The 21,748-nt window shown below is 40.6% G+C and overlaps 1 protein-coding gene across 3 annotated transcripts in view; it reads right to left on the bottom strand.

Moving 5' to 3' along the window:
- Nucleotides 1-21,748, bottom strand: part of SERTAD2 (SERTA domain containing 2) — a 170,207-nt gene that overhangs the window by 130,282 nt on the left and 18,177 nt on the right. For 2 of the 3 annotated variants that reach the window (XR_002301448.3, XR_012088419.2), the window contains exon 2: nucleotides 9,333-9,798. The exons of the other annotated variant lie outside the window; for it this stretch is intronic. The gene's annotated coding sequence lies outside the window, so the exon portion shown is untranslated. Of the gene's footprint in view, nucleotides 1-9,332; nucleotides 9,799-21,748 lie in introns of those variants that run through there. 3 annotated transcript variants of the gene reach the window in all.

The raw sequence follows: 21,748 nt of genomic DNA, 5'->3' as shown, positions 1-21,748 counted from the left end.
TTTGGGGTAGGGCTTATATGACGAGCATCCTGAAAAATCATACTAGGGCTTATTTTCAGGTTAGGTCTTATTTTCGGGGAAACAGGGTAGTAACACATGACTAAGAATAGGCATGACGGCCTACCCACCTTACATTTTGGAGGGTCTACATTTTTATTGACTGCACTACATTTTCACATCCTCAGCCAACTTCTTGTATCCGCATGGGCCTAAAGTGGTAATATAAACACACACACACACACACAAATACAGAAACACACTGGATTTTCTTTTGATTTTTATTTATTTTTTAAGCAGAACATGTAACCATTTCGGCACCCATTGAGGAAAATGTTTTTATGTTATTTTTACAAAAGGAGGAAGTTAGAACCTGTCTGTAGAGCTCTGTGACAAAAACAATACAGTTGAAAGGCTAATGAGTTACTCAGAATAATGGAATAAAATTGGAAGGCATGGGATGAAACACACTGTTGATATTAGGTTGTCCTTCATTTTCAAATCACAATCAGGCATGACTCTGGGTGATATTTTGGTAATGTACTAAGCTGGGCATGATGTTTTGGACAGTGGGAACACTCCCACCCACCCTGCAATCTCTCACTCAAAGTATGTTTTTAAAACAAACTGTTGAATTTAGCCCTAGATCACCTTATCACTACATTGATCCAACAGTATAGCACTTTGCATGGGCAAAGGAGAGAGAGAAATTTTAAAAAGCAGATGAAATAGAAACTTCAATGAATTACAGCGGACTATTATGCTTTCACATTAACATTAGTGTATATATTTGTATGCTGTAGGGAATTTTGGAAACCTGCCCCTCTTCCATAGCACCATGGAGCACATCACAACAGCTCACTGGCTTTACAATGAACTGTAAAAGAAAAGCCGGGGATCAACAGAGGGTGGGATCAAAGGAAGGGGAGCTGTGGCATGGATCAAACTGCCTCAGATTGCGGGGCCAGTGTGGACATTGGTACCGAAGCAATCCATGGCCCCTGTGTGATCATCTGTTCAAACAGGAGTGTAAAACAGACTGTGAATCAAGCTGCAGCAAAGTCAAATTGCTCCAATTCAGCTTGCCAGTGTAGTTGCAGCCTTACTTGTGAGCAGCTATGGACTGAATTTCATCAATAATTTTCTAGCAACAGAAAATAAAGACCATCATATCTGTCTAAATTACACCTTCTTAGTTCCCATTTTTGTTTTCCTCCTCTTAGCACTACATACACAAAATGAAAAAAAGAAAAAGAAAATGCAAAATGATAGCAATGCTTGTAGCCACAGTAACCCGAGCACTGAACCCACTAACCACAGACTAGCAAACCAATAATGGAATTCTGCGCATGCACGTGTTGCTTCCAATTAGGCTTACTCTCCAGTGAAGGTGTTTTAAGATTGCAGTCTACAACAGATAGTTAGGCATAAGAAAGTTTTATTGTTGTTGCTGTTAGTTAGATTTATTTATATGCCGCATTTCTCCCAACAAGGGACCCAAAGCGGCTCACATTAGAATTCACACAATTAAAAAAAAGTTAAATATTAAAAGATAAATTAAATGATATATAATTTAAAATTAAAGTAAAAGATTAAAACATGGAAAGATTACAATTATTTGATGAAATGGGGTTCAAGGATTCAGTTGTAATTGTTAAAAGCCTGCCTGAAGAGAGATGGATTTTTAGCATTTTTTCGGAAGGACAACAGGGAAGGGGCCACCTGATCTCCCGAGCGAGAGCATTCCATAGCCTGGGAGCTGCCACAGAGAAGGCCCTCTCCCGTGTCCTCATCAGCTGTGCTTGTGCTGGCCATGGGACCGAGAGGAGGGTCTCCTCTGCTAATCTTAATAGCTGAGAAGGCACATATAGGGAGATATGGTCCTTCAGGTAGCCTGGACCCAAGCTGTATAGGTCTTTATAGAATAATGGCCAGCACTTTGAACTGGGCCCAGAAACACGCTCAGCTCACATACTGACTTGCACACTCATTTGTGCCCCCAGTGGAATGACTGAGAGAAAACCACAAAAACTTCTTGTGCACTTCCTTTATATGCAAGGTGTTCCACATTAGGATCTCCAAACTAGAAGCTTTTCTGAATTACTTTATTTTCAGGTAGTCTAAATGCGTCAATACAGTAGTTGCCATCATTCCTTCTCCGTGATGTGTCAGATAAATAATGGGATGGTCTCTCGTATAGCACACATAAGTGGATTTACCCAGTTCAACAAGAGAGCCATATATTTCAAAGCTGTTCAAGTCTAGATGCACGTATGCATCTCTATCACAACAGTCATTGAAGAGGTGGCGAACAAGATACATATCAGGACTCAAAGCCAACAGTTGCTACTTGTGATTAGTTGTCAATAACAGATTTAAATCCAAAACAGAAGTAGGCCTACATGAGAATGTAAATACATCTGTACAGTACAGTTTATGGTGCAAATCTCTTCCAAACCTATTTTGTACACTATATAATTTGAACAAGTATGGCCACTTCTAAATTTAGATCTAATTAACATTTAGGGCTGTAATTGCAGTTGATTATGCAATTTGATCAATCGATTTTATTAAAAGGGGTGTCCAAGTAGACAATAATTTTTAAAACCCACAGAAGGTTATTTATTTTAAAATGTAAGTACTCACAAATCTTTCAAGGCAACTACTGTCTTAAAAGAGCTCCTCTTTCTCCTTCTCCCTCTGGTGTGGGGGGTGGGAGAGGGAGAGGGAGATGCATCTGCTGAGATGGTTCTGTCTCCGGAACATCTACACACTAAGAATGTCATTTCCTCAGAAAATCTTTTAACCCAAAACATATTGGTTGTTGTAGGTTTTTCGGGCTGTTAGGCCATGTTCTGGAGGTTTTTTCCCCTAACGTTTCGCCAGTCTGTGTTCAAGAAAACAGACAAGAACACAGACAGCGTTCTAACTCCTGTCCTCTGAAGATGCCGGGCACAGAGACTGGCAAAAGGTTAGGAAGAAAAACCTTCAGAACACAGCCAAACAGCCAGGAAAATCTACAACAACCATCAGATCCTGGCCGTGAAAGCCTTCGAGAATACAAAACATATTTATTTAAACAAACCTCGTTAATCAGTTCCGATTCAAACCTATCAATGGAGTGCCAGTCCTAATTGAAAACTGGTTTGATGAAGGGATCAAGATTTCTGCGGCTTGTTTTAGAGCTACCTTTCCATAGGTGAAAATCAAGTCTCTCTCTCTCTCTCAATAAGCAGAACAGAAACCACGGAAGAACTGACGCTCAGCCGCCCGTCCTCCCGCCCCCGCTCCTAAGCCTTCCTCCGGGAGGGGGTGTCTCGCAGCTGGCCGGCACAAATTCGGGAGGATGGGCGCCCGCGGGGCCCGAAGGGGAAGCGGAAGACAAGACAAACTTTTTGGTTTTTAAAGCTGAACCAGAAAAAAAAGCCATTAACCAGTTTGGCCTCTAAGCGGGGGTGCAGAAATCCCAGTCCACGCCATTGCAGCCCCTCGATCCGTATTTTAATGGACAGTTTTTTTTAAAAAAACATTTACTGTTTACTTCACAAGGAACCGGAATAAGCCAATAGCAATAATACAGCCCCAAGCCGCAGTAGCCCAAATTGAAGAAAATCCTGCAGAGGGATGACCACCAGCTATTCTCCACCACTCGCTTCAAATCGCAATGTATCCACAATCCCAAAAGTTGCCTTTCCCCGCCTCCTAACAAATCTGGCGGACTCTTCGCCAAGGAGATTCCTTCGCCACGGGCGCCGCCGCCGCCGCATCACGTGCTCCGCTGGGCTTCTCCTCGCCCGGCCGGGAGCGCAGAGGCCCTGCAGTCGCCCAAGCCACGCCCTCCCGTGGGAGAGCCGCGGGGGCCGTCGCGCGCTCCCTCGGCAGGGCCCGCTTTTCAACCACGGGTGCTCCGGGGAGGAAGTTGAAAGACGACGACCACAGCGAAAGACCCGCGCTTTGGGCCAGCTGCCGCTCCCGCTCCCGTCACCGACAGAGAGGGAAAAAGGAAGAAGAAAAAGAGGGGGGGGGGAAGGGCTGTAACTTATTTTTCCTTTGTCGAAATGTGTGGATTCTTCTTATCCCTCCGTTGGATCGCAGATCGTTTCTTTCCAGATGGCCGTGGCACTGACCCAGACTCACGGTCGAGTTAGCGTCGTTGAAAAAAAAACACACACACATACCCCAAAAATCCCTTCATGCTTTTTCTCGTGGCATGTAATTAGGCCAGTTGTCATGTTTAATGTGATTATAGGAAATGGTTTTTATCCCCCCCAATGGACGCTCCAAGCCTTTCCTAAGACACACAAAGGCGATTATTATTGACCATTTTATTTGGCTAAAAAAATTAGCTGCCTGATAAAGGCAGAATTCTATTGTAATGCAGGCTAACAGGCTACCAAATTAACAAGTATGCATGGCTATCTGAGATGCAAGATCTACTACTGTAATTTCCCACTTGGCCGCCTTGACAGGGGCTGGACTCAGTGACCCATAAATTACCTTTCAGCTTTGCAGTTCTAAGATTATTATTACACTCCAGGTTATTTTTGTCTTCTATTATAATTTCTTCCCTACTGGTTCTGTTCAGACCATTCCCCCCATCATCTCCCCTCAGGGCAGCTGTTGGCACATGTCTTTTCAGAGTGACCCCTCCTTGAACACCATCCTTCTTTTCCTATGTCATTTCCTCCCTAACCTCTGACCACTTTCCCCTTTGTGAGGGTGAGGAATCTTATCCTGGCCCGTACACTCCATCCAAAATGGCAGCAGCCAGTTCACCCTCTCATTTGCCTGGCTGGGAACGCTTGGATACTGATTGGCTTTCTGTGCCCTAACCTTTGTCTGCATTTGCACACAAGGTGTTCACTAAAACCAGAAAAGGAGCCATCCTGCAACTTACTAATTGGGCAATGTGGAAAACTTTGCTTCTCTTATTCTTCCCCACCCAACTCTCTGTCTCTCTATCTGTGTTCGATTCCTGCCTCTCTGACACACAAACAAGGAGCTGCAGCTAAATCATTACAGTATTTGAAGTGTGTGGGGTGTGCATGTGCACTCAGGAAGGAAAGGAGGTGCACACATGGAAAGAAAGTGTGTGTATGTCAATCTCACGGGGGAGCCTGCACTTCTTAATTTATGAGTAGACTACTGTTCCCATTGTCCCTCAACATTGGCAATAATACCTTGGGCTGATGGATATTGCACTCTTAACAACCAACGTGCCTCGACTCTGCTCAAGGTTATAGTGTTCAGTAGCTTTTCAGGCTGGAAAAGCAAATGTGGAAACTAATTATGCCATCCTCCTTAGAAGCTGGATTCAGATCCTTGATAGTCTGTTTCTAGACCTAGGGAAGCTTCTCTGCTGTTTCGAATTATAAGATGCAAAAGATTCAAGAGGACACATCCATGGGGGAGAAATCAGGAGGAGGGATAAGGAAGGCTTTTTCAAGGGGTACAGAAAGTTTGGCTCTGTAGCTGTAACCCTGTTGTTTAGCATAGCAAGTCACACTAGAGTAGGCCCACTGAATCAGTGGAGATTTGGTGAGTCAACTCCTCCAAAGTTCCTCTGATCCAAATGGACCTACTCTAGTTGCAGCTTAATAGGCTTAAAACAACAGGATTTCAGCCATCCTCTACAGAGCCACTACATGCTATCTCAGGAGACCTTGAGTGAGCTTAGCAAAGACTCGCTACCACTTCCTGCAGCTGGATACAGAAACAATTGGAAGAAGTAGTTTAACTGGCATTGTAAGCTTTTAAGTGTACAAGAAACCTTGGCAGTGACTATGGGTTCCCACAGAGCAGCAGCAGCAGCAGTACTGTGGGGAGTTAATTGCTGGTGTCCTTGAACCATGTCTTACACGGAAGGTTCCTTTTGAAATGGGAAGGATGCTTCCTCATATACTGTATGGGAGGCCCATGTGCAATCCATGTGTTCACTTTATCTGGCTGGGAAATTGGCCAGGCAAATGTGCATGGGGCAAAGAGGGGGGGCAGGCAACCCCCTCAAGAGCCCATTTCCCTACTTATAGGTGGGTTAGTAATTAAGGGAAAGCAATGTATGAAACACTTGGTAAAGTTCTGAGAACTGTAGGAGAACACAGCGATGACTATGGGAGGATCCTAGTGCCATGCACACTTTGTAACTGTTCATTAACAAAGCTTTATAGCCTGTGCTTGGATGCTGTTTGGTACACCTTGCAGAGAAGCTCAGCAGCCAGCAACCTGCCTCTGTGCATTTAAAAGCCTAAATGAAACCTTCCCCCTTTAGAAAGGCTTTAATAACTTAACTGTTTTTCTGAAGCTGACTATTTTTACACTCCACTGCTCTGCACTGAAAATTAAAACCCTGAGAAGGACAAACCTGCCCGGGTACCAAAAAGGTAAGAACTGTGTAAGCAAACATTTAAGGATTCAATGCAGTGAATAACTGTCGGCAAGATTCTTATGTAAATCCATGGAGTATTTTGAACTTCCAACTTTAGGCAGACAAGCAGATTACTTACACAGTTTGCTAACCTCTGTTATCTTAAGACCATGTGTATGGTACAACTTAAAAGGTTATCTGAAGGGTGTATATTGTTCAGTTTTATTTAAATAAGCAAGGGAGACAACAAGGCTTAGTTCTAAGATATGAAGGGGCAGATTATTCCACTTACACATGATCCACTTGAATGACAGTTGGTATATCCCAATAACCTACAACATCAACATACCCTGAGAAAAAGAGAGCACAAGCTGGGGGAAGGGGAGGATCTGGGGCAAACACTTTTTTGTCTTGCATAGAAATAGGAAAGAAAAAAGCAGTCTGGTATAAGAGCTAATTTACATAACTGTCTGCTTCTTTCCAATCATGTTATTGTTGTTCATGGAGGAAAAAAAATCACTCATTCTGAAATGTGAAGGATTTGCCATCAACATAGAATACAAATGGTTGTTGTTGGTTTTCCAGGTTGTTTGGCTGTGTTCTTATGGTTTTTCTTCCTAACATTTCGCCAGTCTCTGTGGCCGGCATCTTCAGAGGACAGGAGTCAGAACTCTGTCTGTACTCCGGTGCAGTTTGCTTGGATAGTTGAGTATTTATAGCTGTGGGATCAGCTTTTGTCCTGTTCAGAAGATTGGTTGATTATGGTGATCAGCGTGGTTTTTTGTTGTGATAAGGAGGAGAGATTTTCTGTCACTGTGACTGATGGGTGTCATTAGTTGGTATTTTGTGTGCAGAGTTCGTTGGACCTTTTGCAGGCTGTATTTTTCAGTGCTGAGAGCCAGGCTTTGTTGAGTTTTAAACTTTCTTCTTTTTTGTTGAAGCTCTGCTGGTGTTCGTGGATTTCAGTGGCTTCCCTGTGTAGTCTAAATACACCCACAACAACAACAACAACAAATAAAAAAACATGCTGATCACCATAACCACCCAATCTCCTGAATAGGACAAAAGTTGATCCCACAGCTATAAATACTCAACTATCCAAGCAAATTGCACCAGAGTACAGACAGAGTTCTGCCTCCTGTCCTCTGAAGATGCCGGCCATAGGGACTGACAAAACGTTAGGAAGAAAAACCTTAAGAACACAGCCAAACAACCCGGAAAACCCACAACAACCATCAGATCCCGGCTGTGAAAGCCTTCGAGAATACACAGAATACAAAGTCCAGCAAACGGTTTAAAAATACATAGAAGATAAAACATTATATGCACTGCAACCCAGGGTCCTTGTCTAGAACCATCTGAGAGATCATTTTTAAAAAGAGAATTAAGGTGGCTAGACTAAAAAGAGATATTTGGTCTTTGCAAAAGTACAAAAACATGTGAATCTTCCATCTGAGGAAGTTGATTGTAATGCATGAAATATGTGCTGTCAAGTCAGTTCATACTGATGGTAACCCTTTCCAGTGTTTTCCAGGTAAACAGTACTCAGAAGTAGTTTATCATTCCCTTCTTCTAGGAGCGCTCTGGGATTATGCTGCTTGCCCAAGGCCACATAGGCTGTCTCTCCTGGAATGAACACTGGGGAAATGAACTCCTAAACTCTGGTTCTGCAGCCAGAGACCTAACTCTTTGAGCTGTAATGCATGACAGCTAATGCTACAATAAAAATACCTGTCCTAAAGGTGCAGCAATCCTCTTATTTTATATGTAAGTATAACAGTCCTTCTACTTGAATTGCTACTTTTTTGTGTGGTGCGTGAAATTTTGGTCTGTAAATTCAGTGCAATATAGATGATGAGCTATATATTATTTTTCAGGAATCTCAATTTAAACTTTTTGCATAACAAAGCACTCAGCCAGCATCAGTTTTATTAAGAGGCAGCTCTAGAAATTTTGCCAGGTCACTGTATTCAAAGAACATATTTCTGTAAAAGAAGAATATAACATAAATTTGAATATAGTTATTATATTATTTTGAAGCAAATCCATGCCTTTCTTTTCCTAAGGATATGCAGATAGTTCGCATTAACATAGTTAAACATTTTGCTTGACTTGATCAGCAGAAACCATAAAAAGACATGAAGACACAAATCAGGGCAAGTTTGTTCTTATCTATTCTAGACCTAATCACCCCAGTTAGGTACAAGGATTACCTGGAGGGCGCAAGGCCAATGGGCACTGCCATCTGTGTAGTCTTGGGCAAGATGTGCACTAGCAGAGTCCCACCACCCAAACGAGGGACTGGTAAACCACTTCTGAGTCCTACATATCTAAAAGCCCGACACCCCCCCCACACACAAATTGGAACTGATTTGACAGCACATAATTATCTATTATAAAGCACCATCACCCAACCACTGAGGGATCCTAGTGAATATGAAACAGTGGTTGGTTAGAAGGGGAAGAGTATGCCTGCAGGGAAGGGAAGATGTGGCATTTTAATACGCACTCTGCCTATGGTGCCACACCACAGGACCTATAGCAAGCCATAGCCACTTCAATGTACAAGAGAACAACATTATGTCATCTTACTCAAAGCACAGGAAGAGGTCCTTATGGATCTGCTCTTCAAGGCATCAATGGCCAAAGTTTTAGAAATGCAGTTATTGGCTTGGAGATACAGGGGACGGGCAGTGCCAACCAGAGACCTGTGGGTGTGCCTTAGGTGAAGAGGTAGAAATAACCCTGTTTCCCTATGCATTCCTTAAATCATTACAGACCAAACATTCCTAAATTAAATATATGCATATAAAGTCATCTCATTTAGAATATAAAGCCTGAGCTCACTGACTGACTTGTACCTTATGCCTGGCAAGGTACAGATGTCAGAGTTACATTAGAATTAATCTCTGAAAGTGGAACTCTTTTTTTGTTTTAAATTATGTAAACACTGTTGAGCTGAGATGAAGGCTTTCATTAAATAACCAAGTTTTATTACATGTATTGTGTACAGATCGGTGATTATCACATTAATTCCACAGCAATTTTCTGTTCATCACAGTCACACTTGCAGGTCAAAACGGGAACATTATTATGTTATTCTAACATGAAGAACAGTCTGCTAATACATCTGGAGAAGAATGACTGTGACTTTAAGATAAGGGACAAAGAGATACATCATTATGGATTATTTACTGTTGGTATGCTGCTTATAGTATTGGTACTAAATGCATGTGCTCAGAGTAGGTGGGCTCACGCCCTTCAACCCACAAATACCAATGGGAGAATTTGTGTCCTGCTCTTGAAATCTCATGGTCTGGGTTTGAGTCCTAATGACCTGACTGCAGTCCTGGCTCTGCTTGCATGGAAGAATATGGTTCTTCAGATAGCCGCTTTGGATATTTATACATTGAAGCATCTTGTTTTGTGATTTCTTTCTGTTCAGGAGAAAAAAGTAAACATTGCTCAAGCATACTCCACCCATCTATACCTATTGAATGAATACATGGCAGTTTCTCATTTTGTGTACCAGTTGCTATGGTGGAATGAATTTATACTCATGTGCCTGTCAACACAATGGCATTCCTTTTATTTAAGAGTTCAGCTTCACAAGTCATACATTAACATTCTTGACATATTAGCATTTTAGGAGCAAGATGTTGAGCAATAGCAAAAAAGTGCTTATCCAACATTTGAACGTTTAGCTTTCTAGACTGTAGGAGAAGCTATTTACAACATCAATACCTCTAAACATCTTTAGCAGAGCAGTTTCACTAGTCTTCAGGCATCTGCTATACACTTTGTTTGTTTATCATACTATGAACCACATGTTCAATTAACATTAAACAAGCTAATATTGTCTAATACTGGAGGGCACAGCTGATCAGTCTTAATTAGACTGTAATCAGTGCTGTGTTTTCAGTATGCTTGAAGAAAATTCTTGCTCCGCACACTCTTCAAAATGATGTAATTTAGACAAAATTGCAGCTTTTTAGTCACTTTGCATAGTTTATTCGGAAGACAGTGTCCACATGCTTTTCAGCTTATCTTCATAGCCAAGAGGGTAAAGAAATGTGCTTTCTTTTCCCTTTTTAGAATGAAAATTGAATTTCCCAAGAATGTGAATTATGTTTTCAAAACAAGAATGTGTGGATTTGTTTCTGTGCTTGTCTAAAAGTTATGGAGCCACCCATGCGTCAGAACTTAAAGGAGGGTTATGATAATAACCAGAAAAATACAAGATCCTTTCTGACAAAGAGATCTGAAAAGTTAATTTTTGTACTCCTACAGCTATGCTGGCTGGAGTTTTCTAGGAATATTTCTCAATACTGTACAGTACTACTTCTACCAAGAAGAGTGACTGCCAACGTTACTTACACGTTACTTAAGTTCTCATTAACAAGTATGTCAATGTCCTGTATAACAGTGCATTTCTATGCGTGAGGTGATTGGATTATTGGAAGATACAGAGAAGTTGTGGGAGGGGGGAGACTGCAGTTACTGATCATTTCAAATTAGTTGTGCTTTAACCTTCTTTTTTTTTCTTAAGCAGCTATTAGGAGTCCACAATTGCTATTACTGTATTTTATTTTTAATAGTTTTTATTGCTTTTTGTAGTTCAATGTTGTGCTTGTTTCGTTATTCACTCAGAGAGCTTGTGATTATGAAAATGTAATAATATGTAACACATAAAAATGAACTAATGAGAGCAGAATGATTACTAGAAATGGTGCTGAATGATCACACCATAATACTTCTATGCTCAAGTACAGAAAGGGGGAAAAATAACATTGCATAAACAATGGGAGCAACTACTTTTTATTTTAATTCCCATATAGCCCATGGAAATACTGTAATGTGAGATAGTCAAGTACAAAAAATTCTAGAGACAATTTTGCTACTTTCAAGCATACAAGAGGAACCATTATCTGGGAGACAATTTATAGTTTAAAAAGTTGAAGAAAACAAAGGAAACAGTTGAAAAACCATCCCATATTACTGTAAGCTTAAATTTATTTTTTGTTTGTTTGTTTGTTTGTTTGTTTGTTTGTTTGCTTATTCAATAAACTTGCATGCTGCCCAATTAGTGCTGGGCATCTCCTGGGCAGTTTACATCCAAACAATACAAACAATGTTACATAACACGACACAGTAAAATAGATAAACAAAATAAAATAATCAAGTTAACAAAAAAGAAAGAAAACAATACATCTAAACATAATACTACATTATTACTTCCAAATCTCATGATAACAGAAAACTTTCATGCAAATGTTAAAAAGTTGGACTTGTAATTTCGAGAACAATGTATGAATTGCAATGGGGGCAATCTGTCCATCCTTGGCTACATCACGTGATATATAGATACGAATTGCATTTGTATATATGTACATAAATTGCATGAAGGTGGTGAGGGGGGCTAAAGGTAGATATGAGGGGGAAGTTTAACCCTTCTTTGCTATTCCATTTGTCCTAAGGAAAATCCCTCTTTTGAAACCAACATTTTCTGCTATGGCAGAAATTAGTCATTTCATGACGAAGGGAATTTCCTCCCCATGTAAAGAGCAGCTTCACAGTAGGATTCTTCCTCAATACCAAAGCTGTGGAACAATTGGTTAAATCCCTCCCCATGCCTGCTCAGAAATAGGGATGTGACATACTTGCAAAATTACTCATTCTTCAAAACTTGATGGGCTATCTGTACCCATAGAGATGGCCTTTTGAGAAATCACTTGTTTCTGTGACTTCTGGTGCAAAAACCAATCAAGGAACAGATGCTTTTCAACAAGACTGTTGTGATTTGCACAAAACAGCTCAAACACAATCCATGCAATTAATGGGAAAAAAACATTCTCACAAAATGAGACCTCTGATCAAGAGCACATCCCACTGTCTCACAGGCAAAGAGAATTTCTTTGGAGTTTCTTGTGGATGCACAACAGAAAAAGACAAGGAAAGTTATACACCACTATTTCAAAGGCATTCCACAAGCTGATACAGTTTGTATTTTTAACTTCATAGCTAACTTGGCCCTTACTTTGAAGAAACTACACACAGGATTGTGTTGCCAAGGGGCCCTAAAATACTGTTCTCACGTTAATCACATTAATGTTGGAGGAAGTCTCACCAACATCACTAGAACTTATTTCTGAGTGAACGTGCATAGATTTGTGCCGCTACAAGTGTCAGCATTCCAGCTATTCAACAGAGTACAAAAAGAAGCAAATTGCCTCGCCATGTAGATTATCAACATTCACCTATGCTCATGTCACAGGTAGCACGTTGCATAAAAGGATCCATTTTAATTGTTCGAATATCGTAAGATACCACATTTTTATTCTTCGCTGCCACCTTCCTTTCTGAAGTGCTATACGAGGCCAGTGAAAAATATTTTTTACGTTAAAATTTGAAAAGTACACGAAACTGAGTTGCTCACTGGTACTGAAAATGGGAAGTGTAACATTTTAAACTCAACTGTCTCTAGTACAGTAAATTCAATAATACAGAAGAGCGAAGGCATACTATGAAAAAGCAAACAGACAAGAATTTTTTTTAAAAAAGCATACTCAACTTGCATTTACACACACACTTCACTATGATGTGCAACATTATCAGAAATTGGCCTATTGTTTCTGTCATTAGTCAATCAATTTTTTTTACCCTGGGTCCTCTAAAGCACAGCCAAAGATTATCAAGACCAATGATAGGCTTTCAACAGCTTGTCCAGCTGAAAATCTCTCAAGTTGCGCTGCTATCGGCCTTGCATGAAGTGACGTCAGACGGTTGTTTACGAGAGATGGGACTGCTGCCAATTTCCACTGAACTGAAGACAGCAGTGTCCTGCCTCTCTTGGTTGCACAGAAGCAAAAGACAAGCTCCTTTTGTGTGTGGTGCTTATGGGAGGCTGTGTGGGGGCACCAACACACACACACACACACACACACACACACACACACACACACACACACACACACACACACACACACACACACACACACACACACACCACAAAATCTTGTGTTTTAATTGCTTCCAAAGCAAACAAGTTCTTCAAGTATGCTATTAACAGCCAAACGAGATAGTGGGCTGTTAAAAACAAAATGCTTTAACAGATATACTATGGCAACATTCACAAGAAGCATAATTTGAGACACACAAGATGCAGATGTTAGATGCTTCAGAGTTGCTCTTAAAAAAAACTTAGATTTTTCTTTTAACGGCCATCTAACTATCAGCAGAAGTAATATACTGTAACAGCAAGATTCTACCCCCACTGACTTGTACAGGAATCCCTTAAAAATGTTTCTAATAGCTGGAGTTCCTTCCTTTTTTGACTAGGAAATCCCCACTGTTTTAGCGACAGGGCAGACAAAACCTACAGTAAAAAGTTATTTCATCTAACATTTTTGTACAAGAGATCTCCTCTCCCCATTTTAGAGTGTTAAATTATCCTTGCTGTCAAAATAAATTTGGTAAATGCAATAAACCTATAACTTATTCAATATTTGATGTTGGAATAAAATGTTACTTTTCAGTTAAAAGTACTGAAAGAAACAACATTCAAACCAAACCACATCTCCCTACGCCATCCTACAGTGAACTGCAAGAAAAGAGTGGAAATCCCAGACAAGCTATTGTTCAGGCTGTATCTGGTGCTGTCTCTGAGACGCCTTCCCTTCAAAAAAGCTTCTAAGGAGAACCAGAATTTCCCAACAGGTGGTTTGAAGCCTACTTGCTTAAAACTGATGGCCAGCCTGCAGCAGAGCAGCTACAAAGAAAGGGGTACAATGTTCTTCCAGGTTTTCACTTTGAGGCTCCTCATTCAGATTATCTGCCTTTTATAGTGGTACCTCGATTTAAGAACTTAATCCATATTGGGACTGCGTTCTTAAGTCAAAACGTTCTTAAGTCGAAGCACCGTTTCCCATAGGAATGCATTGAAAACAATTTAATTCATATCTGCTCTTTTTTGTTCTTAAGTCAAGGCGCTGTTCTTAAGTCGAAGCATTCGTTCCCATAGGAACAAATGCAAAGCCAGTTAATACGTATCTACCACTAGGGGGTGATTTTTTATTTTCTTCTTCTTTTGACCTAAGGTGAACTTAGGTCAAAAAAAGGGGGGCGGAAAGGTGGGTTTTTTCTTCTTTTTTGGTTCTTAAGTCGAGGCTCCTACCTCAAGTCAAAGCAACTTTTTGCAAACGGAGCCATTCTTAACTCGAATCGTTCTTCTGTAGGGACGTTCTCAAATAGAGGTACCACTTCTTAAGTAATGTTATATGCAGACTCCCCTCTCCATTTTGATTCTTGTATACAGTACCTTTATAAATCTCAGTGTTTGAAGTTTTTGATATGTCAGTTATTTATAATCATCCAATATACTCCCTATGCTCTTCAACACTTTGGCAAAGTTAACAACTATCTTATCTTTCAGAGGTGGCAGCATATATTCCTGCCTGCCTGTTTCTCTCACACACAAAAGCACCTGTACAATAAAGGCTATTTCCACTTAACATACAGAAGCCCTCCTCCAAATACTGAATTATAGCTCCTATTATATCTAGCTTCCATTGGAAAGAACTGTGAAAGTTAGGGATGATGGGATTATTAGCCAAACACATCTGGAGGGATCCAGACTGGAAAAGGCTAAAGGTATAGTCAGGTTTGACAAAGTTTTCCACAACAATGCAAATTGTGGTACTTGAAGTGCCATTACTGAATGGATGCAGAGTAAGACTTATAGGAAACACATGTAACACCCGCCCACCAATGCCACTCTGTAAGAAAGAACAGCAGAATTTTCTGTGTTGAATTTTACTTTGTGGGTCAGTCTCCAATTTAATTTGGGCATAAAAATTCAAAAATTCGGATGGGAGTGTTCTTTCCTTCCTAGCCTATTATTTTTTAGTATCAACATGATTATCAGACTACAAAATGAACAGGCAAACCCTGGTATTTTGGACATTTTATGAACTTTATTGTGGTTAGTTGTGGGTTCCGTGGAGTCTGAGATACCTGTGACATAACAAATTTTGCTCATGTATTGATGGCATGAAATTATACATAAAACTGCTATGAAAGTGTGGCACATGTTTTGCATATTATCTAGGCCTCTGTTTTTTGGGGGGAGGGGGGTCATCTTTCTCAAACTTCCAATGGTGTGGTGGCTCACAATGAACTCAGACCAAAAGGAGAATTATATCAGAATCAGATGCATTCCCAATGAACGCATGCACACCAGAGGCACAATAGACATTAGCACTTTATCTTCCCCCTGCCAAGATTCTCTAATTTTACCTTCCTATTATTTACATTAAAAATATACTGAGCCTGAAATTCTATTTGTCTTCATGAAACAAGGGTATGCTGCCTAAGTCAGCAGGTGATATGCTCAGCCAACGAGGGCTGTGCAATTTGATTGCACAACTGATTGTATGGTTCCTGCCACTACCATAGCATGGCACACAAGTGGAGGTGCTTTGTGCACAGCAACTCTACCATCCTGCTGTTTTCTGAACCAGTTCCGCAGCTTGCTTGCTTGCTTGCTTGCTTGCTTGCTTGCTTGCTTGCTTGCTTGCTTGCTTGCTTGCTTGCTTGCTTGCTTGCTTTATTTATTTATTTATTTATTTATTTATTTATTTATTTATTTATTTATTACTTCAATTCACATATTGCTCCATCAGTGCCAAAGCACAATTCTGGGTGGTTTACAAACCGTTAAAACAAGCTACACAGAGCAATAAACACTAGATACAAATACATTCCCAAAGCATAATCTAAAAAACTGAACAACCAATAGCACTAACCAAGTTTCAGAGTGAAGCGAGACCGGTGGCAAGGCATTCAACCAGGGTTCAGATGAAAGGCCTCCCTGAAAAGCAATGCTTTTAACTGCCTCCTAAATGACTACAAGGAGGGGGCCAGGCGTAGTTTCTCTGGGAGCCGATTCCATCACCTCAGCGCCACTGCCAAGAAGGTTTGCATTGTAAATATGGAGCTGTGCCACGGGATTTCAGCCAGTTGAACATAAGGCCACTTGGTAAGCTTTCTGGCTGAACAGAAACTGATACGCGAGTTCTTTTTACACCCAAATTCTACTTCAAATTAGTAACAAAGTGTGACACATAAGTAGTTATGTCAGTCATTGGCCTCTTGATCTCGATATGCACAGTGAACAATTAATGTTAACCAGCAAGCTGACTTGATGGATACACTACACTTATATGTTCTCCTTTCATGACCCACCAACAGTAGATGGAAACTGAGCTGTTCTCCTTGACAGAGAATAGCAGTTGTGTGCACCTTGCTCCTCTCATGTGTTTATGCTGAAAAGATACACACTGAGAATATGAACAGCCAAAATATAGTTCTGTCACCAAAGCAATTCAGCAGCACCCTCCCTTCCCATTCTTTGGATATTCAGGATAAAGAAGTGAGGGGAGAGGGAGGAAGTGGGAATGAGCATGAATGCTGGCACTTAACAGCAGTATTGTGCAGTGCTAGGATATCCAGTAAAGAAAACCTAGAGCCAGGAAGAGGACTTTTTTTAAAATGCATCTTTCCAGGGCTGCTTACAGAAAAGAAAGGTAAAGAAGACTTGGAGAGGAAAGGCCTACCTAACCAATAGCAGTCATTGATCCACGTTAATAGTTAAACATTATCATTTACCTTTTGCATCCACAAGATCACTTATCCAGATGCAGGGACCACGGCACAAAATGAATGGAAAAACAGAAAAGAGCCCAAATGAAATAGCTGAAGGCCAGCCATAGAGGCCAAGGTGAAAAAGATGTTGGTTAAGGAAGGAATAAGTATTAGCCAAAAACAAAACAAAACAAAACAACAAAAAAAACTCCTTACTTCACAAAAAGTTCCAGATCCAGTCCCCCAAATCTCCACTTCATCTGGTTTCAAGTAGTGATTGTTGTGTCCTGCCTCTTGAAGAGGCGAACAGGAAAACCCAGTTCAAGCAAACCAAGCAAATAAACTTTTTTAGAAGAAGCCTGGCTGAGTGCTGCACCTGGATGGCCTCTGCAGGGACCAGAACAACCCTGGGCCAAAAAAATTAAAATAAAATAAAGACCAGCACCCAGAGATAACTCTTAGGGCCAGACCACACTTTCCTTCCACTCATGATACTGTTGCTGCATCCAGGGGTCCACATGACACAAGGCTGAAAATGGTGTTAAGCAAGTCAGAATGGGGCGCAGCACCTTGCTTTCCAGATTTTTTTTAACACCACCCCTATGTGGTGGTATACAGTGGTGCCTCGCTAGACAGTTACCCCACATGACAGTTTTTTCACTAGACATTGACTTTTTGCGATCGCTATAGTGATTTGCAAAACAGTGGTTCCTATGGGGAAATTTTGCTGGACAATGTTTGGTCCCTGCTTCGCAAACTGATTTTCGCTAGACGACGATTTTGACAGCTCTCTCCGCGCTCGCAAAACAGGTGTTTTTTAGGGACCTAAGCTTTGTAAGACAGTGATTTAAACAGCTGATCGGCGATTCGCAAAGCGGCTTTCCTATGGCCGATCTTCTCTAGACAACGATTCTTCCCCATTGGAACGCATTAAACAGGTATCAATGCATTCCAATGGGGAAATGCTTTTTGCTAGACAATGATTTCGCTAAACAGCGATTTCAGTGGAACGGATTATCGTCTAGCGAAGCACCACTGTATTTTTGTTCTGATTGGCTCCAGGGCATGAACCGCTTGGGTAGGATCCCAGCTCCACACCCTTTATGGCTGGGTGTCCTTTGATAACGTGTCCTTATGGGCGTGTTTCTGCTTGTCAGTATCCGCCCGGTGGGCCTCAGCATGCCTCCTCTTTAGTTTCCTTGTGCTATCAATGGTTCCTCTCTTTTGCTTTCACATTTTTTCCAGATGTTATAGACCATAGTGCAAAAACCAAAGCCAAAAATAAAATAAAATCAGTAAGCCTTTGTGGCAGGGTTTTAAAATGTGTTGGTAGATAAAACAAGGAGGGAAAGGCAGAGAAAATGAAGAAGACAGAGAAAACATCAGCTGATCCTGCATTCTGCTTTTTAAATTGTTATCCACTGTGCACCAGAGTGAAAAAGTGAAAAATTAAGTTTTTAAAAAGTGAATTAGAAAGCATTACTGCTCAAAGGTGAAGGATTGAAAACAGCCGCTCAGAGTGGTCGATTTGATCAGATGAGCGGGATATAAATCAAATAAATAAATAAATAAATAAATAAATAAATAAATAAATAAATAAGTGAGCAGATAAAATAAGAGGGAAGGCAAGAAAGAATGAAGTAGATGAAGAGGGTACAGAAGACAGGCAAGAAATGGATGGTAATAATGTATGTTGGGAGTGAAACCTCAGAGAACGATGCCAGACGTGTGTGGAGAGTTGGCCCCAGGACAACCCAGTACCTCACAGTACATCCAGCAACAAATACTGTCTGTATATGTGGCTGCCAATACCTGTATGATCTATTTAAATCTGCACCAAAAAAATACCAGAATAACCAAGAGAAAGCAAAGAATAATCAAGGACAATACCACAGAGTGGATAGGCATTTGCTTCTTTCTTTCCAATCCATGTTTTAGAGTCTGGATTTTTCTCACTGTGTTGCAATAATAAAAAGCTGAGTTTTACAATGATATCTGAGCATGCGATATCATATAAAAGTATATAAAAGGATTGGGAAATATCTCTTTCTTTCAGAGTCCTGGAGAACAATGACTAGGCAGTCATAATATATAGTAGAGGGGTATACAGGCTAATGATCTGAGGACTGAAGGGTTTTGTCATTTTGACACATTGTATTTGTATTTTAGCCCCTCTGTGTCTTATAATACCTATACTGGCTACACATTGACTTACATTTTCTTATAACACCTACACACTGGCTAGTATGTACATTGACTTTTAAGAAAAAGGGAAAAATATGTAGGGAGGGAGGGAAGGAAGGAAAAGAAAGAGGGGCTGTACTAGTGATGCATTCTAAACAAACAAGAAACATCCATTTTCAGATTCATATGAGTGACAACACCCAGATGGATGATGGAAGCGGGGGGGGCATTAAAAGGCAATGCCAGAATATCTTCATTCCTATTAGATTATTATGACTGAAAGCTACAAAATTCTGAGAAGCAAGAAATACTGGAAAGTTAATTAGTCAAAATTAATAGGTATGTTAAGTGACTGATATTCAGACAAGATACCATCTACAGTACATATTTTTGCAGGAGCCACAACCCTTTCAGAAAGAACAGATTACATTGCATGAATATATTTGGTCATCTGAACAACCATTTTCAATTTATACCATTTTAATAAGCCAATCGCAGATTTCAACATGGACCCATAATGGAGCATATCACAGAATTTTTCTGTTTTCTGAAAAGGGAAACTGCCGTAGCCGAAGGCTGTAATAAACACAAGAGCCCCAGAATAATATGCCACCAATTTGTACTTGTAATTTTGTGCTAAGTGGTCATGCTGAAGAGGAAAAACTAAGATTATATGGAGGGGGAGAATCTGCCAAACTATTCTGGGCTACCACCTTTGGAGTTCTAAAAAAAAACAAAAACCAGTTACCCTTCTCAAGCTCTTGGAGGTTCTGTGTCACAAATGGTAACTACGGTAACTAAGGGAGACCCATCAATCGCTAGGCTCAGGCAGTCTGTAGTCACTGAGCCTCCAAGGACAAGCTGCTTCAGCTGAAGAAAGAAGACAGGCTAGAAGACTTGGGGCCAGATGGGACTTTGCTGGCTCCTCACCATCACGGATTCCTGTTGGGTTGCAACAGCCTTGTTGTCTACTTGCATGGAAATATTGAATAGTAATGTTCAGCAGTTCCCTCTACCTGAAAGTTTCCTCCAGTCCCACCAGTGCCATAGAAGATGTGGTCCTGCCCTGCTACTACAGTCTCAGAAGCAGGGGGCAAGAGAAGAGACATGAAAAGGGAACCTTCATTTGAAGGCCATCCTCACCTGCACTTGTTGCCTGCTTTAAAGCAATCCACTCAACACATGGTTCTAGACGTTCAGCAGTTGAACACTTGAGTCATGACAGCCTGCTTTCAGAGGCGCCTGCTTTTTTGGAGTTTTCTATGGGGATGTTGAGGATGAATATCTACACTTCAAAAATTGCTGCTACAACAGTGATTAAGTGGCTTTGTAATGCCATCAGGTGTGGTGACAATTCCTAATATATGGAAGAGTAAAATTTTGGCCACACTCTTATCACTGCAAGAAGAGGAAGGAAAGCATGATATACTTTATTAACTAGTGTATGCTTGCACAGAAGCAATGCTCTTGAGATCTCAAATCTATGTGAGGTTTTTGAGTCACTCTGAATGGGGCTTCCAGTTCCCAGATTCAGAGCCACATGAGAAACTCCAAGAGTTCAGCCATCTGGCCATGCTGTTCTCCCTTCCTCTTCCTCACACATTTATGCCAGCATACTGGCCATTATAACTAGAGAGTGTAAAGATTCACATGCCTTGATATTAACCCATTAGGAGAGTGGGAGACAGACACATGCCACAGCATTTTTGTTTTCCTATCCAGCTGGGGAAACTGCAGCCACTGCAAACAGCCATGATGCCAATTCAGAGAGAATATTTCACTTGCCAAAGGCAACCAAAATAGTCCCAGTTGTAAGTCTGTGTTACAGGGCATACTCCATCAACAAGAGACAGTTCCGTATGCCTCATTATAAAGCAGGATGGATAAAAATAAATGATTTTAAAAAATTAAATTGATTTCAATTGCAGTTTAAATCATGATTTAAATTTTAAAAATCATTTTTAAAAATTTGAAAAATCAAAGAAATCTGATTTTTAAAAAATATACATTGAATCCACCCTGTTAGAAAGTCATCTAAACCACTGGTTCTTAACCTTGGGTTACTCAGGAGTTTTGGACTGCAACTCCCAGAAGCCTTCACCACCAGCCGTCCTGACTGGGGTTTCTGGGAGTTGCAGTTCAAAAGCATCCGAGCAACAAAGGTTAAGAACCACTGATCTAAAATATTAATGATATGCCTTTATTTTTATGCTGTACAGACTCCCCATGAATTCACAGCACTACTGGAATATAACTTAATAACCTGGGTAGGAAAAAAAAATAGCCTGTTGCTAAGACTGCTCACTTCCGGCATCCTCTTCTGATTCTGAAAGGACCACCTACCCATTCAAGTCACTTCCATATCTTTGCTAATAATAATTTCAAAAAGTTCTGCTCCATCCTTCAGCTCTTAAAATTAAGCTTTGCAGACACAATGTCCTTTTCGTTTAATGAAACTACCATTTATATCAAAGCCATGATGAGTGCTTATCTCGTTATGGTGCCCCCATGATAACACATCCTTCACTGGACTTCACTTCTATGATGAATGAGAACCAGCGA

This window comes from Pogona vitticeps, chromosome 1, assembly GCF_051106095.1.
Source record: "Pogona vitticeps strain Pit_001003342236 chromosome 1, PviZW2.1, whole genome shotgun sequence".
Classification (NCBI taxonomy): domain Eukaryota; kingdom Metazoa; phylum Chordata; class Lepidosauria; order Squamata; family Agamidae; genus Pogona; species Pogona vitticeps.
The sequence above is the reverse complement of the archived record's forward strand: the minus strand, read 5'-3'. Positions and strand labels throughout refer to the sequence as shown.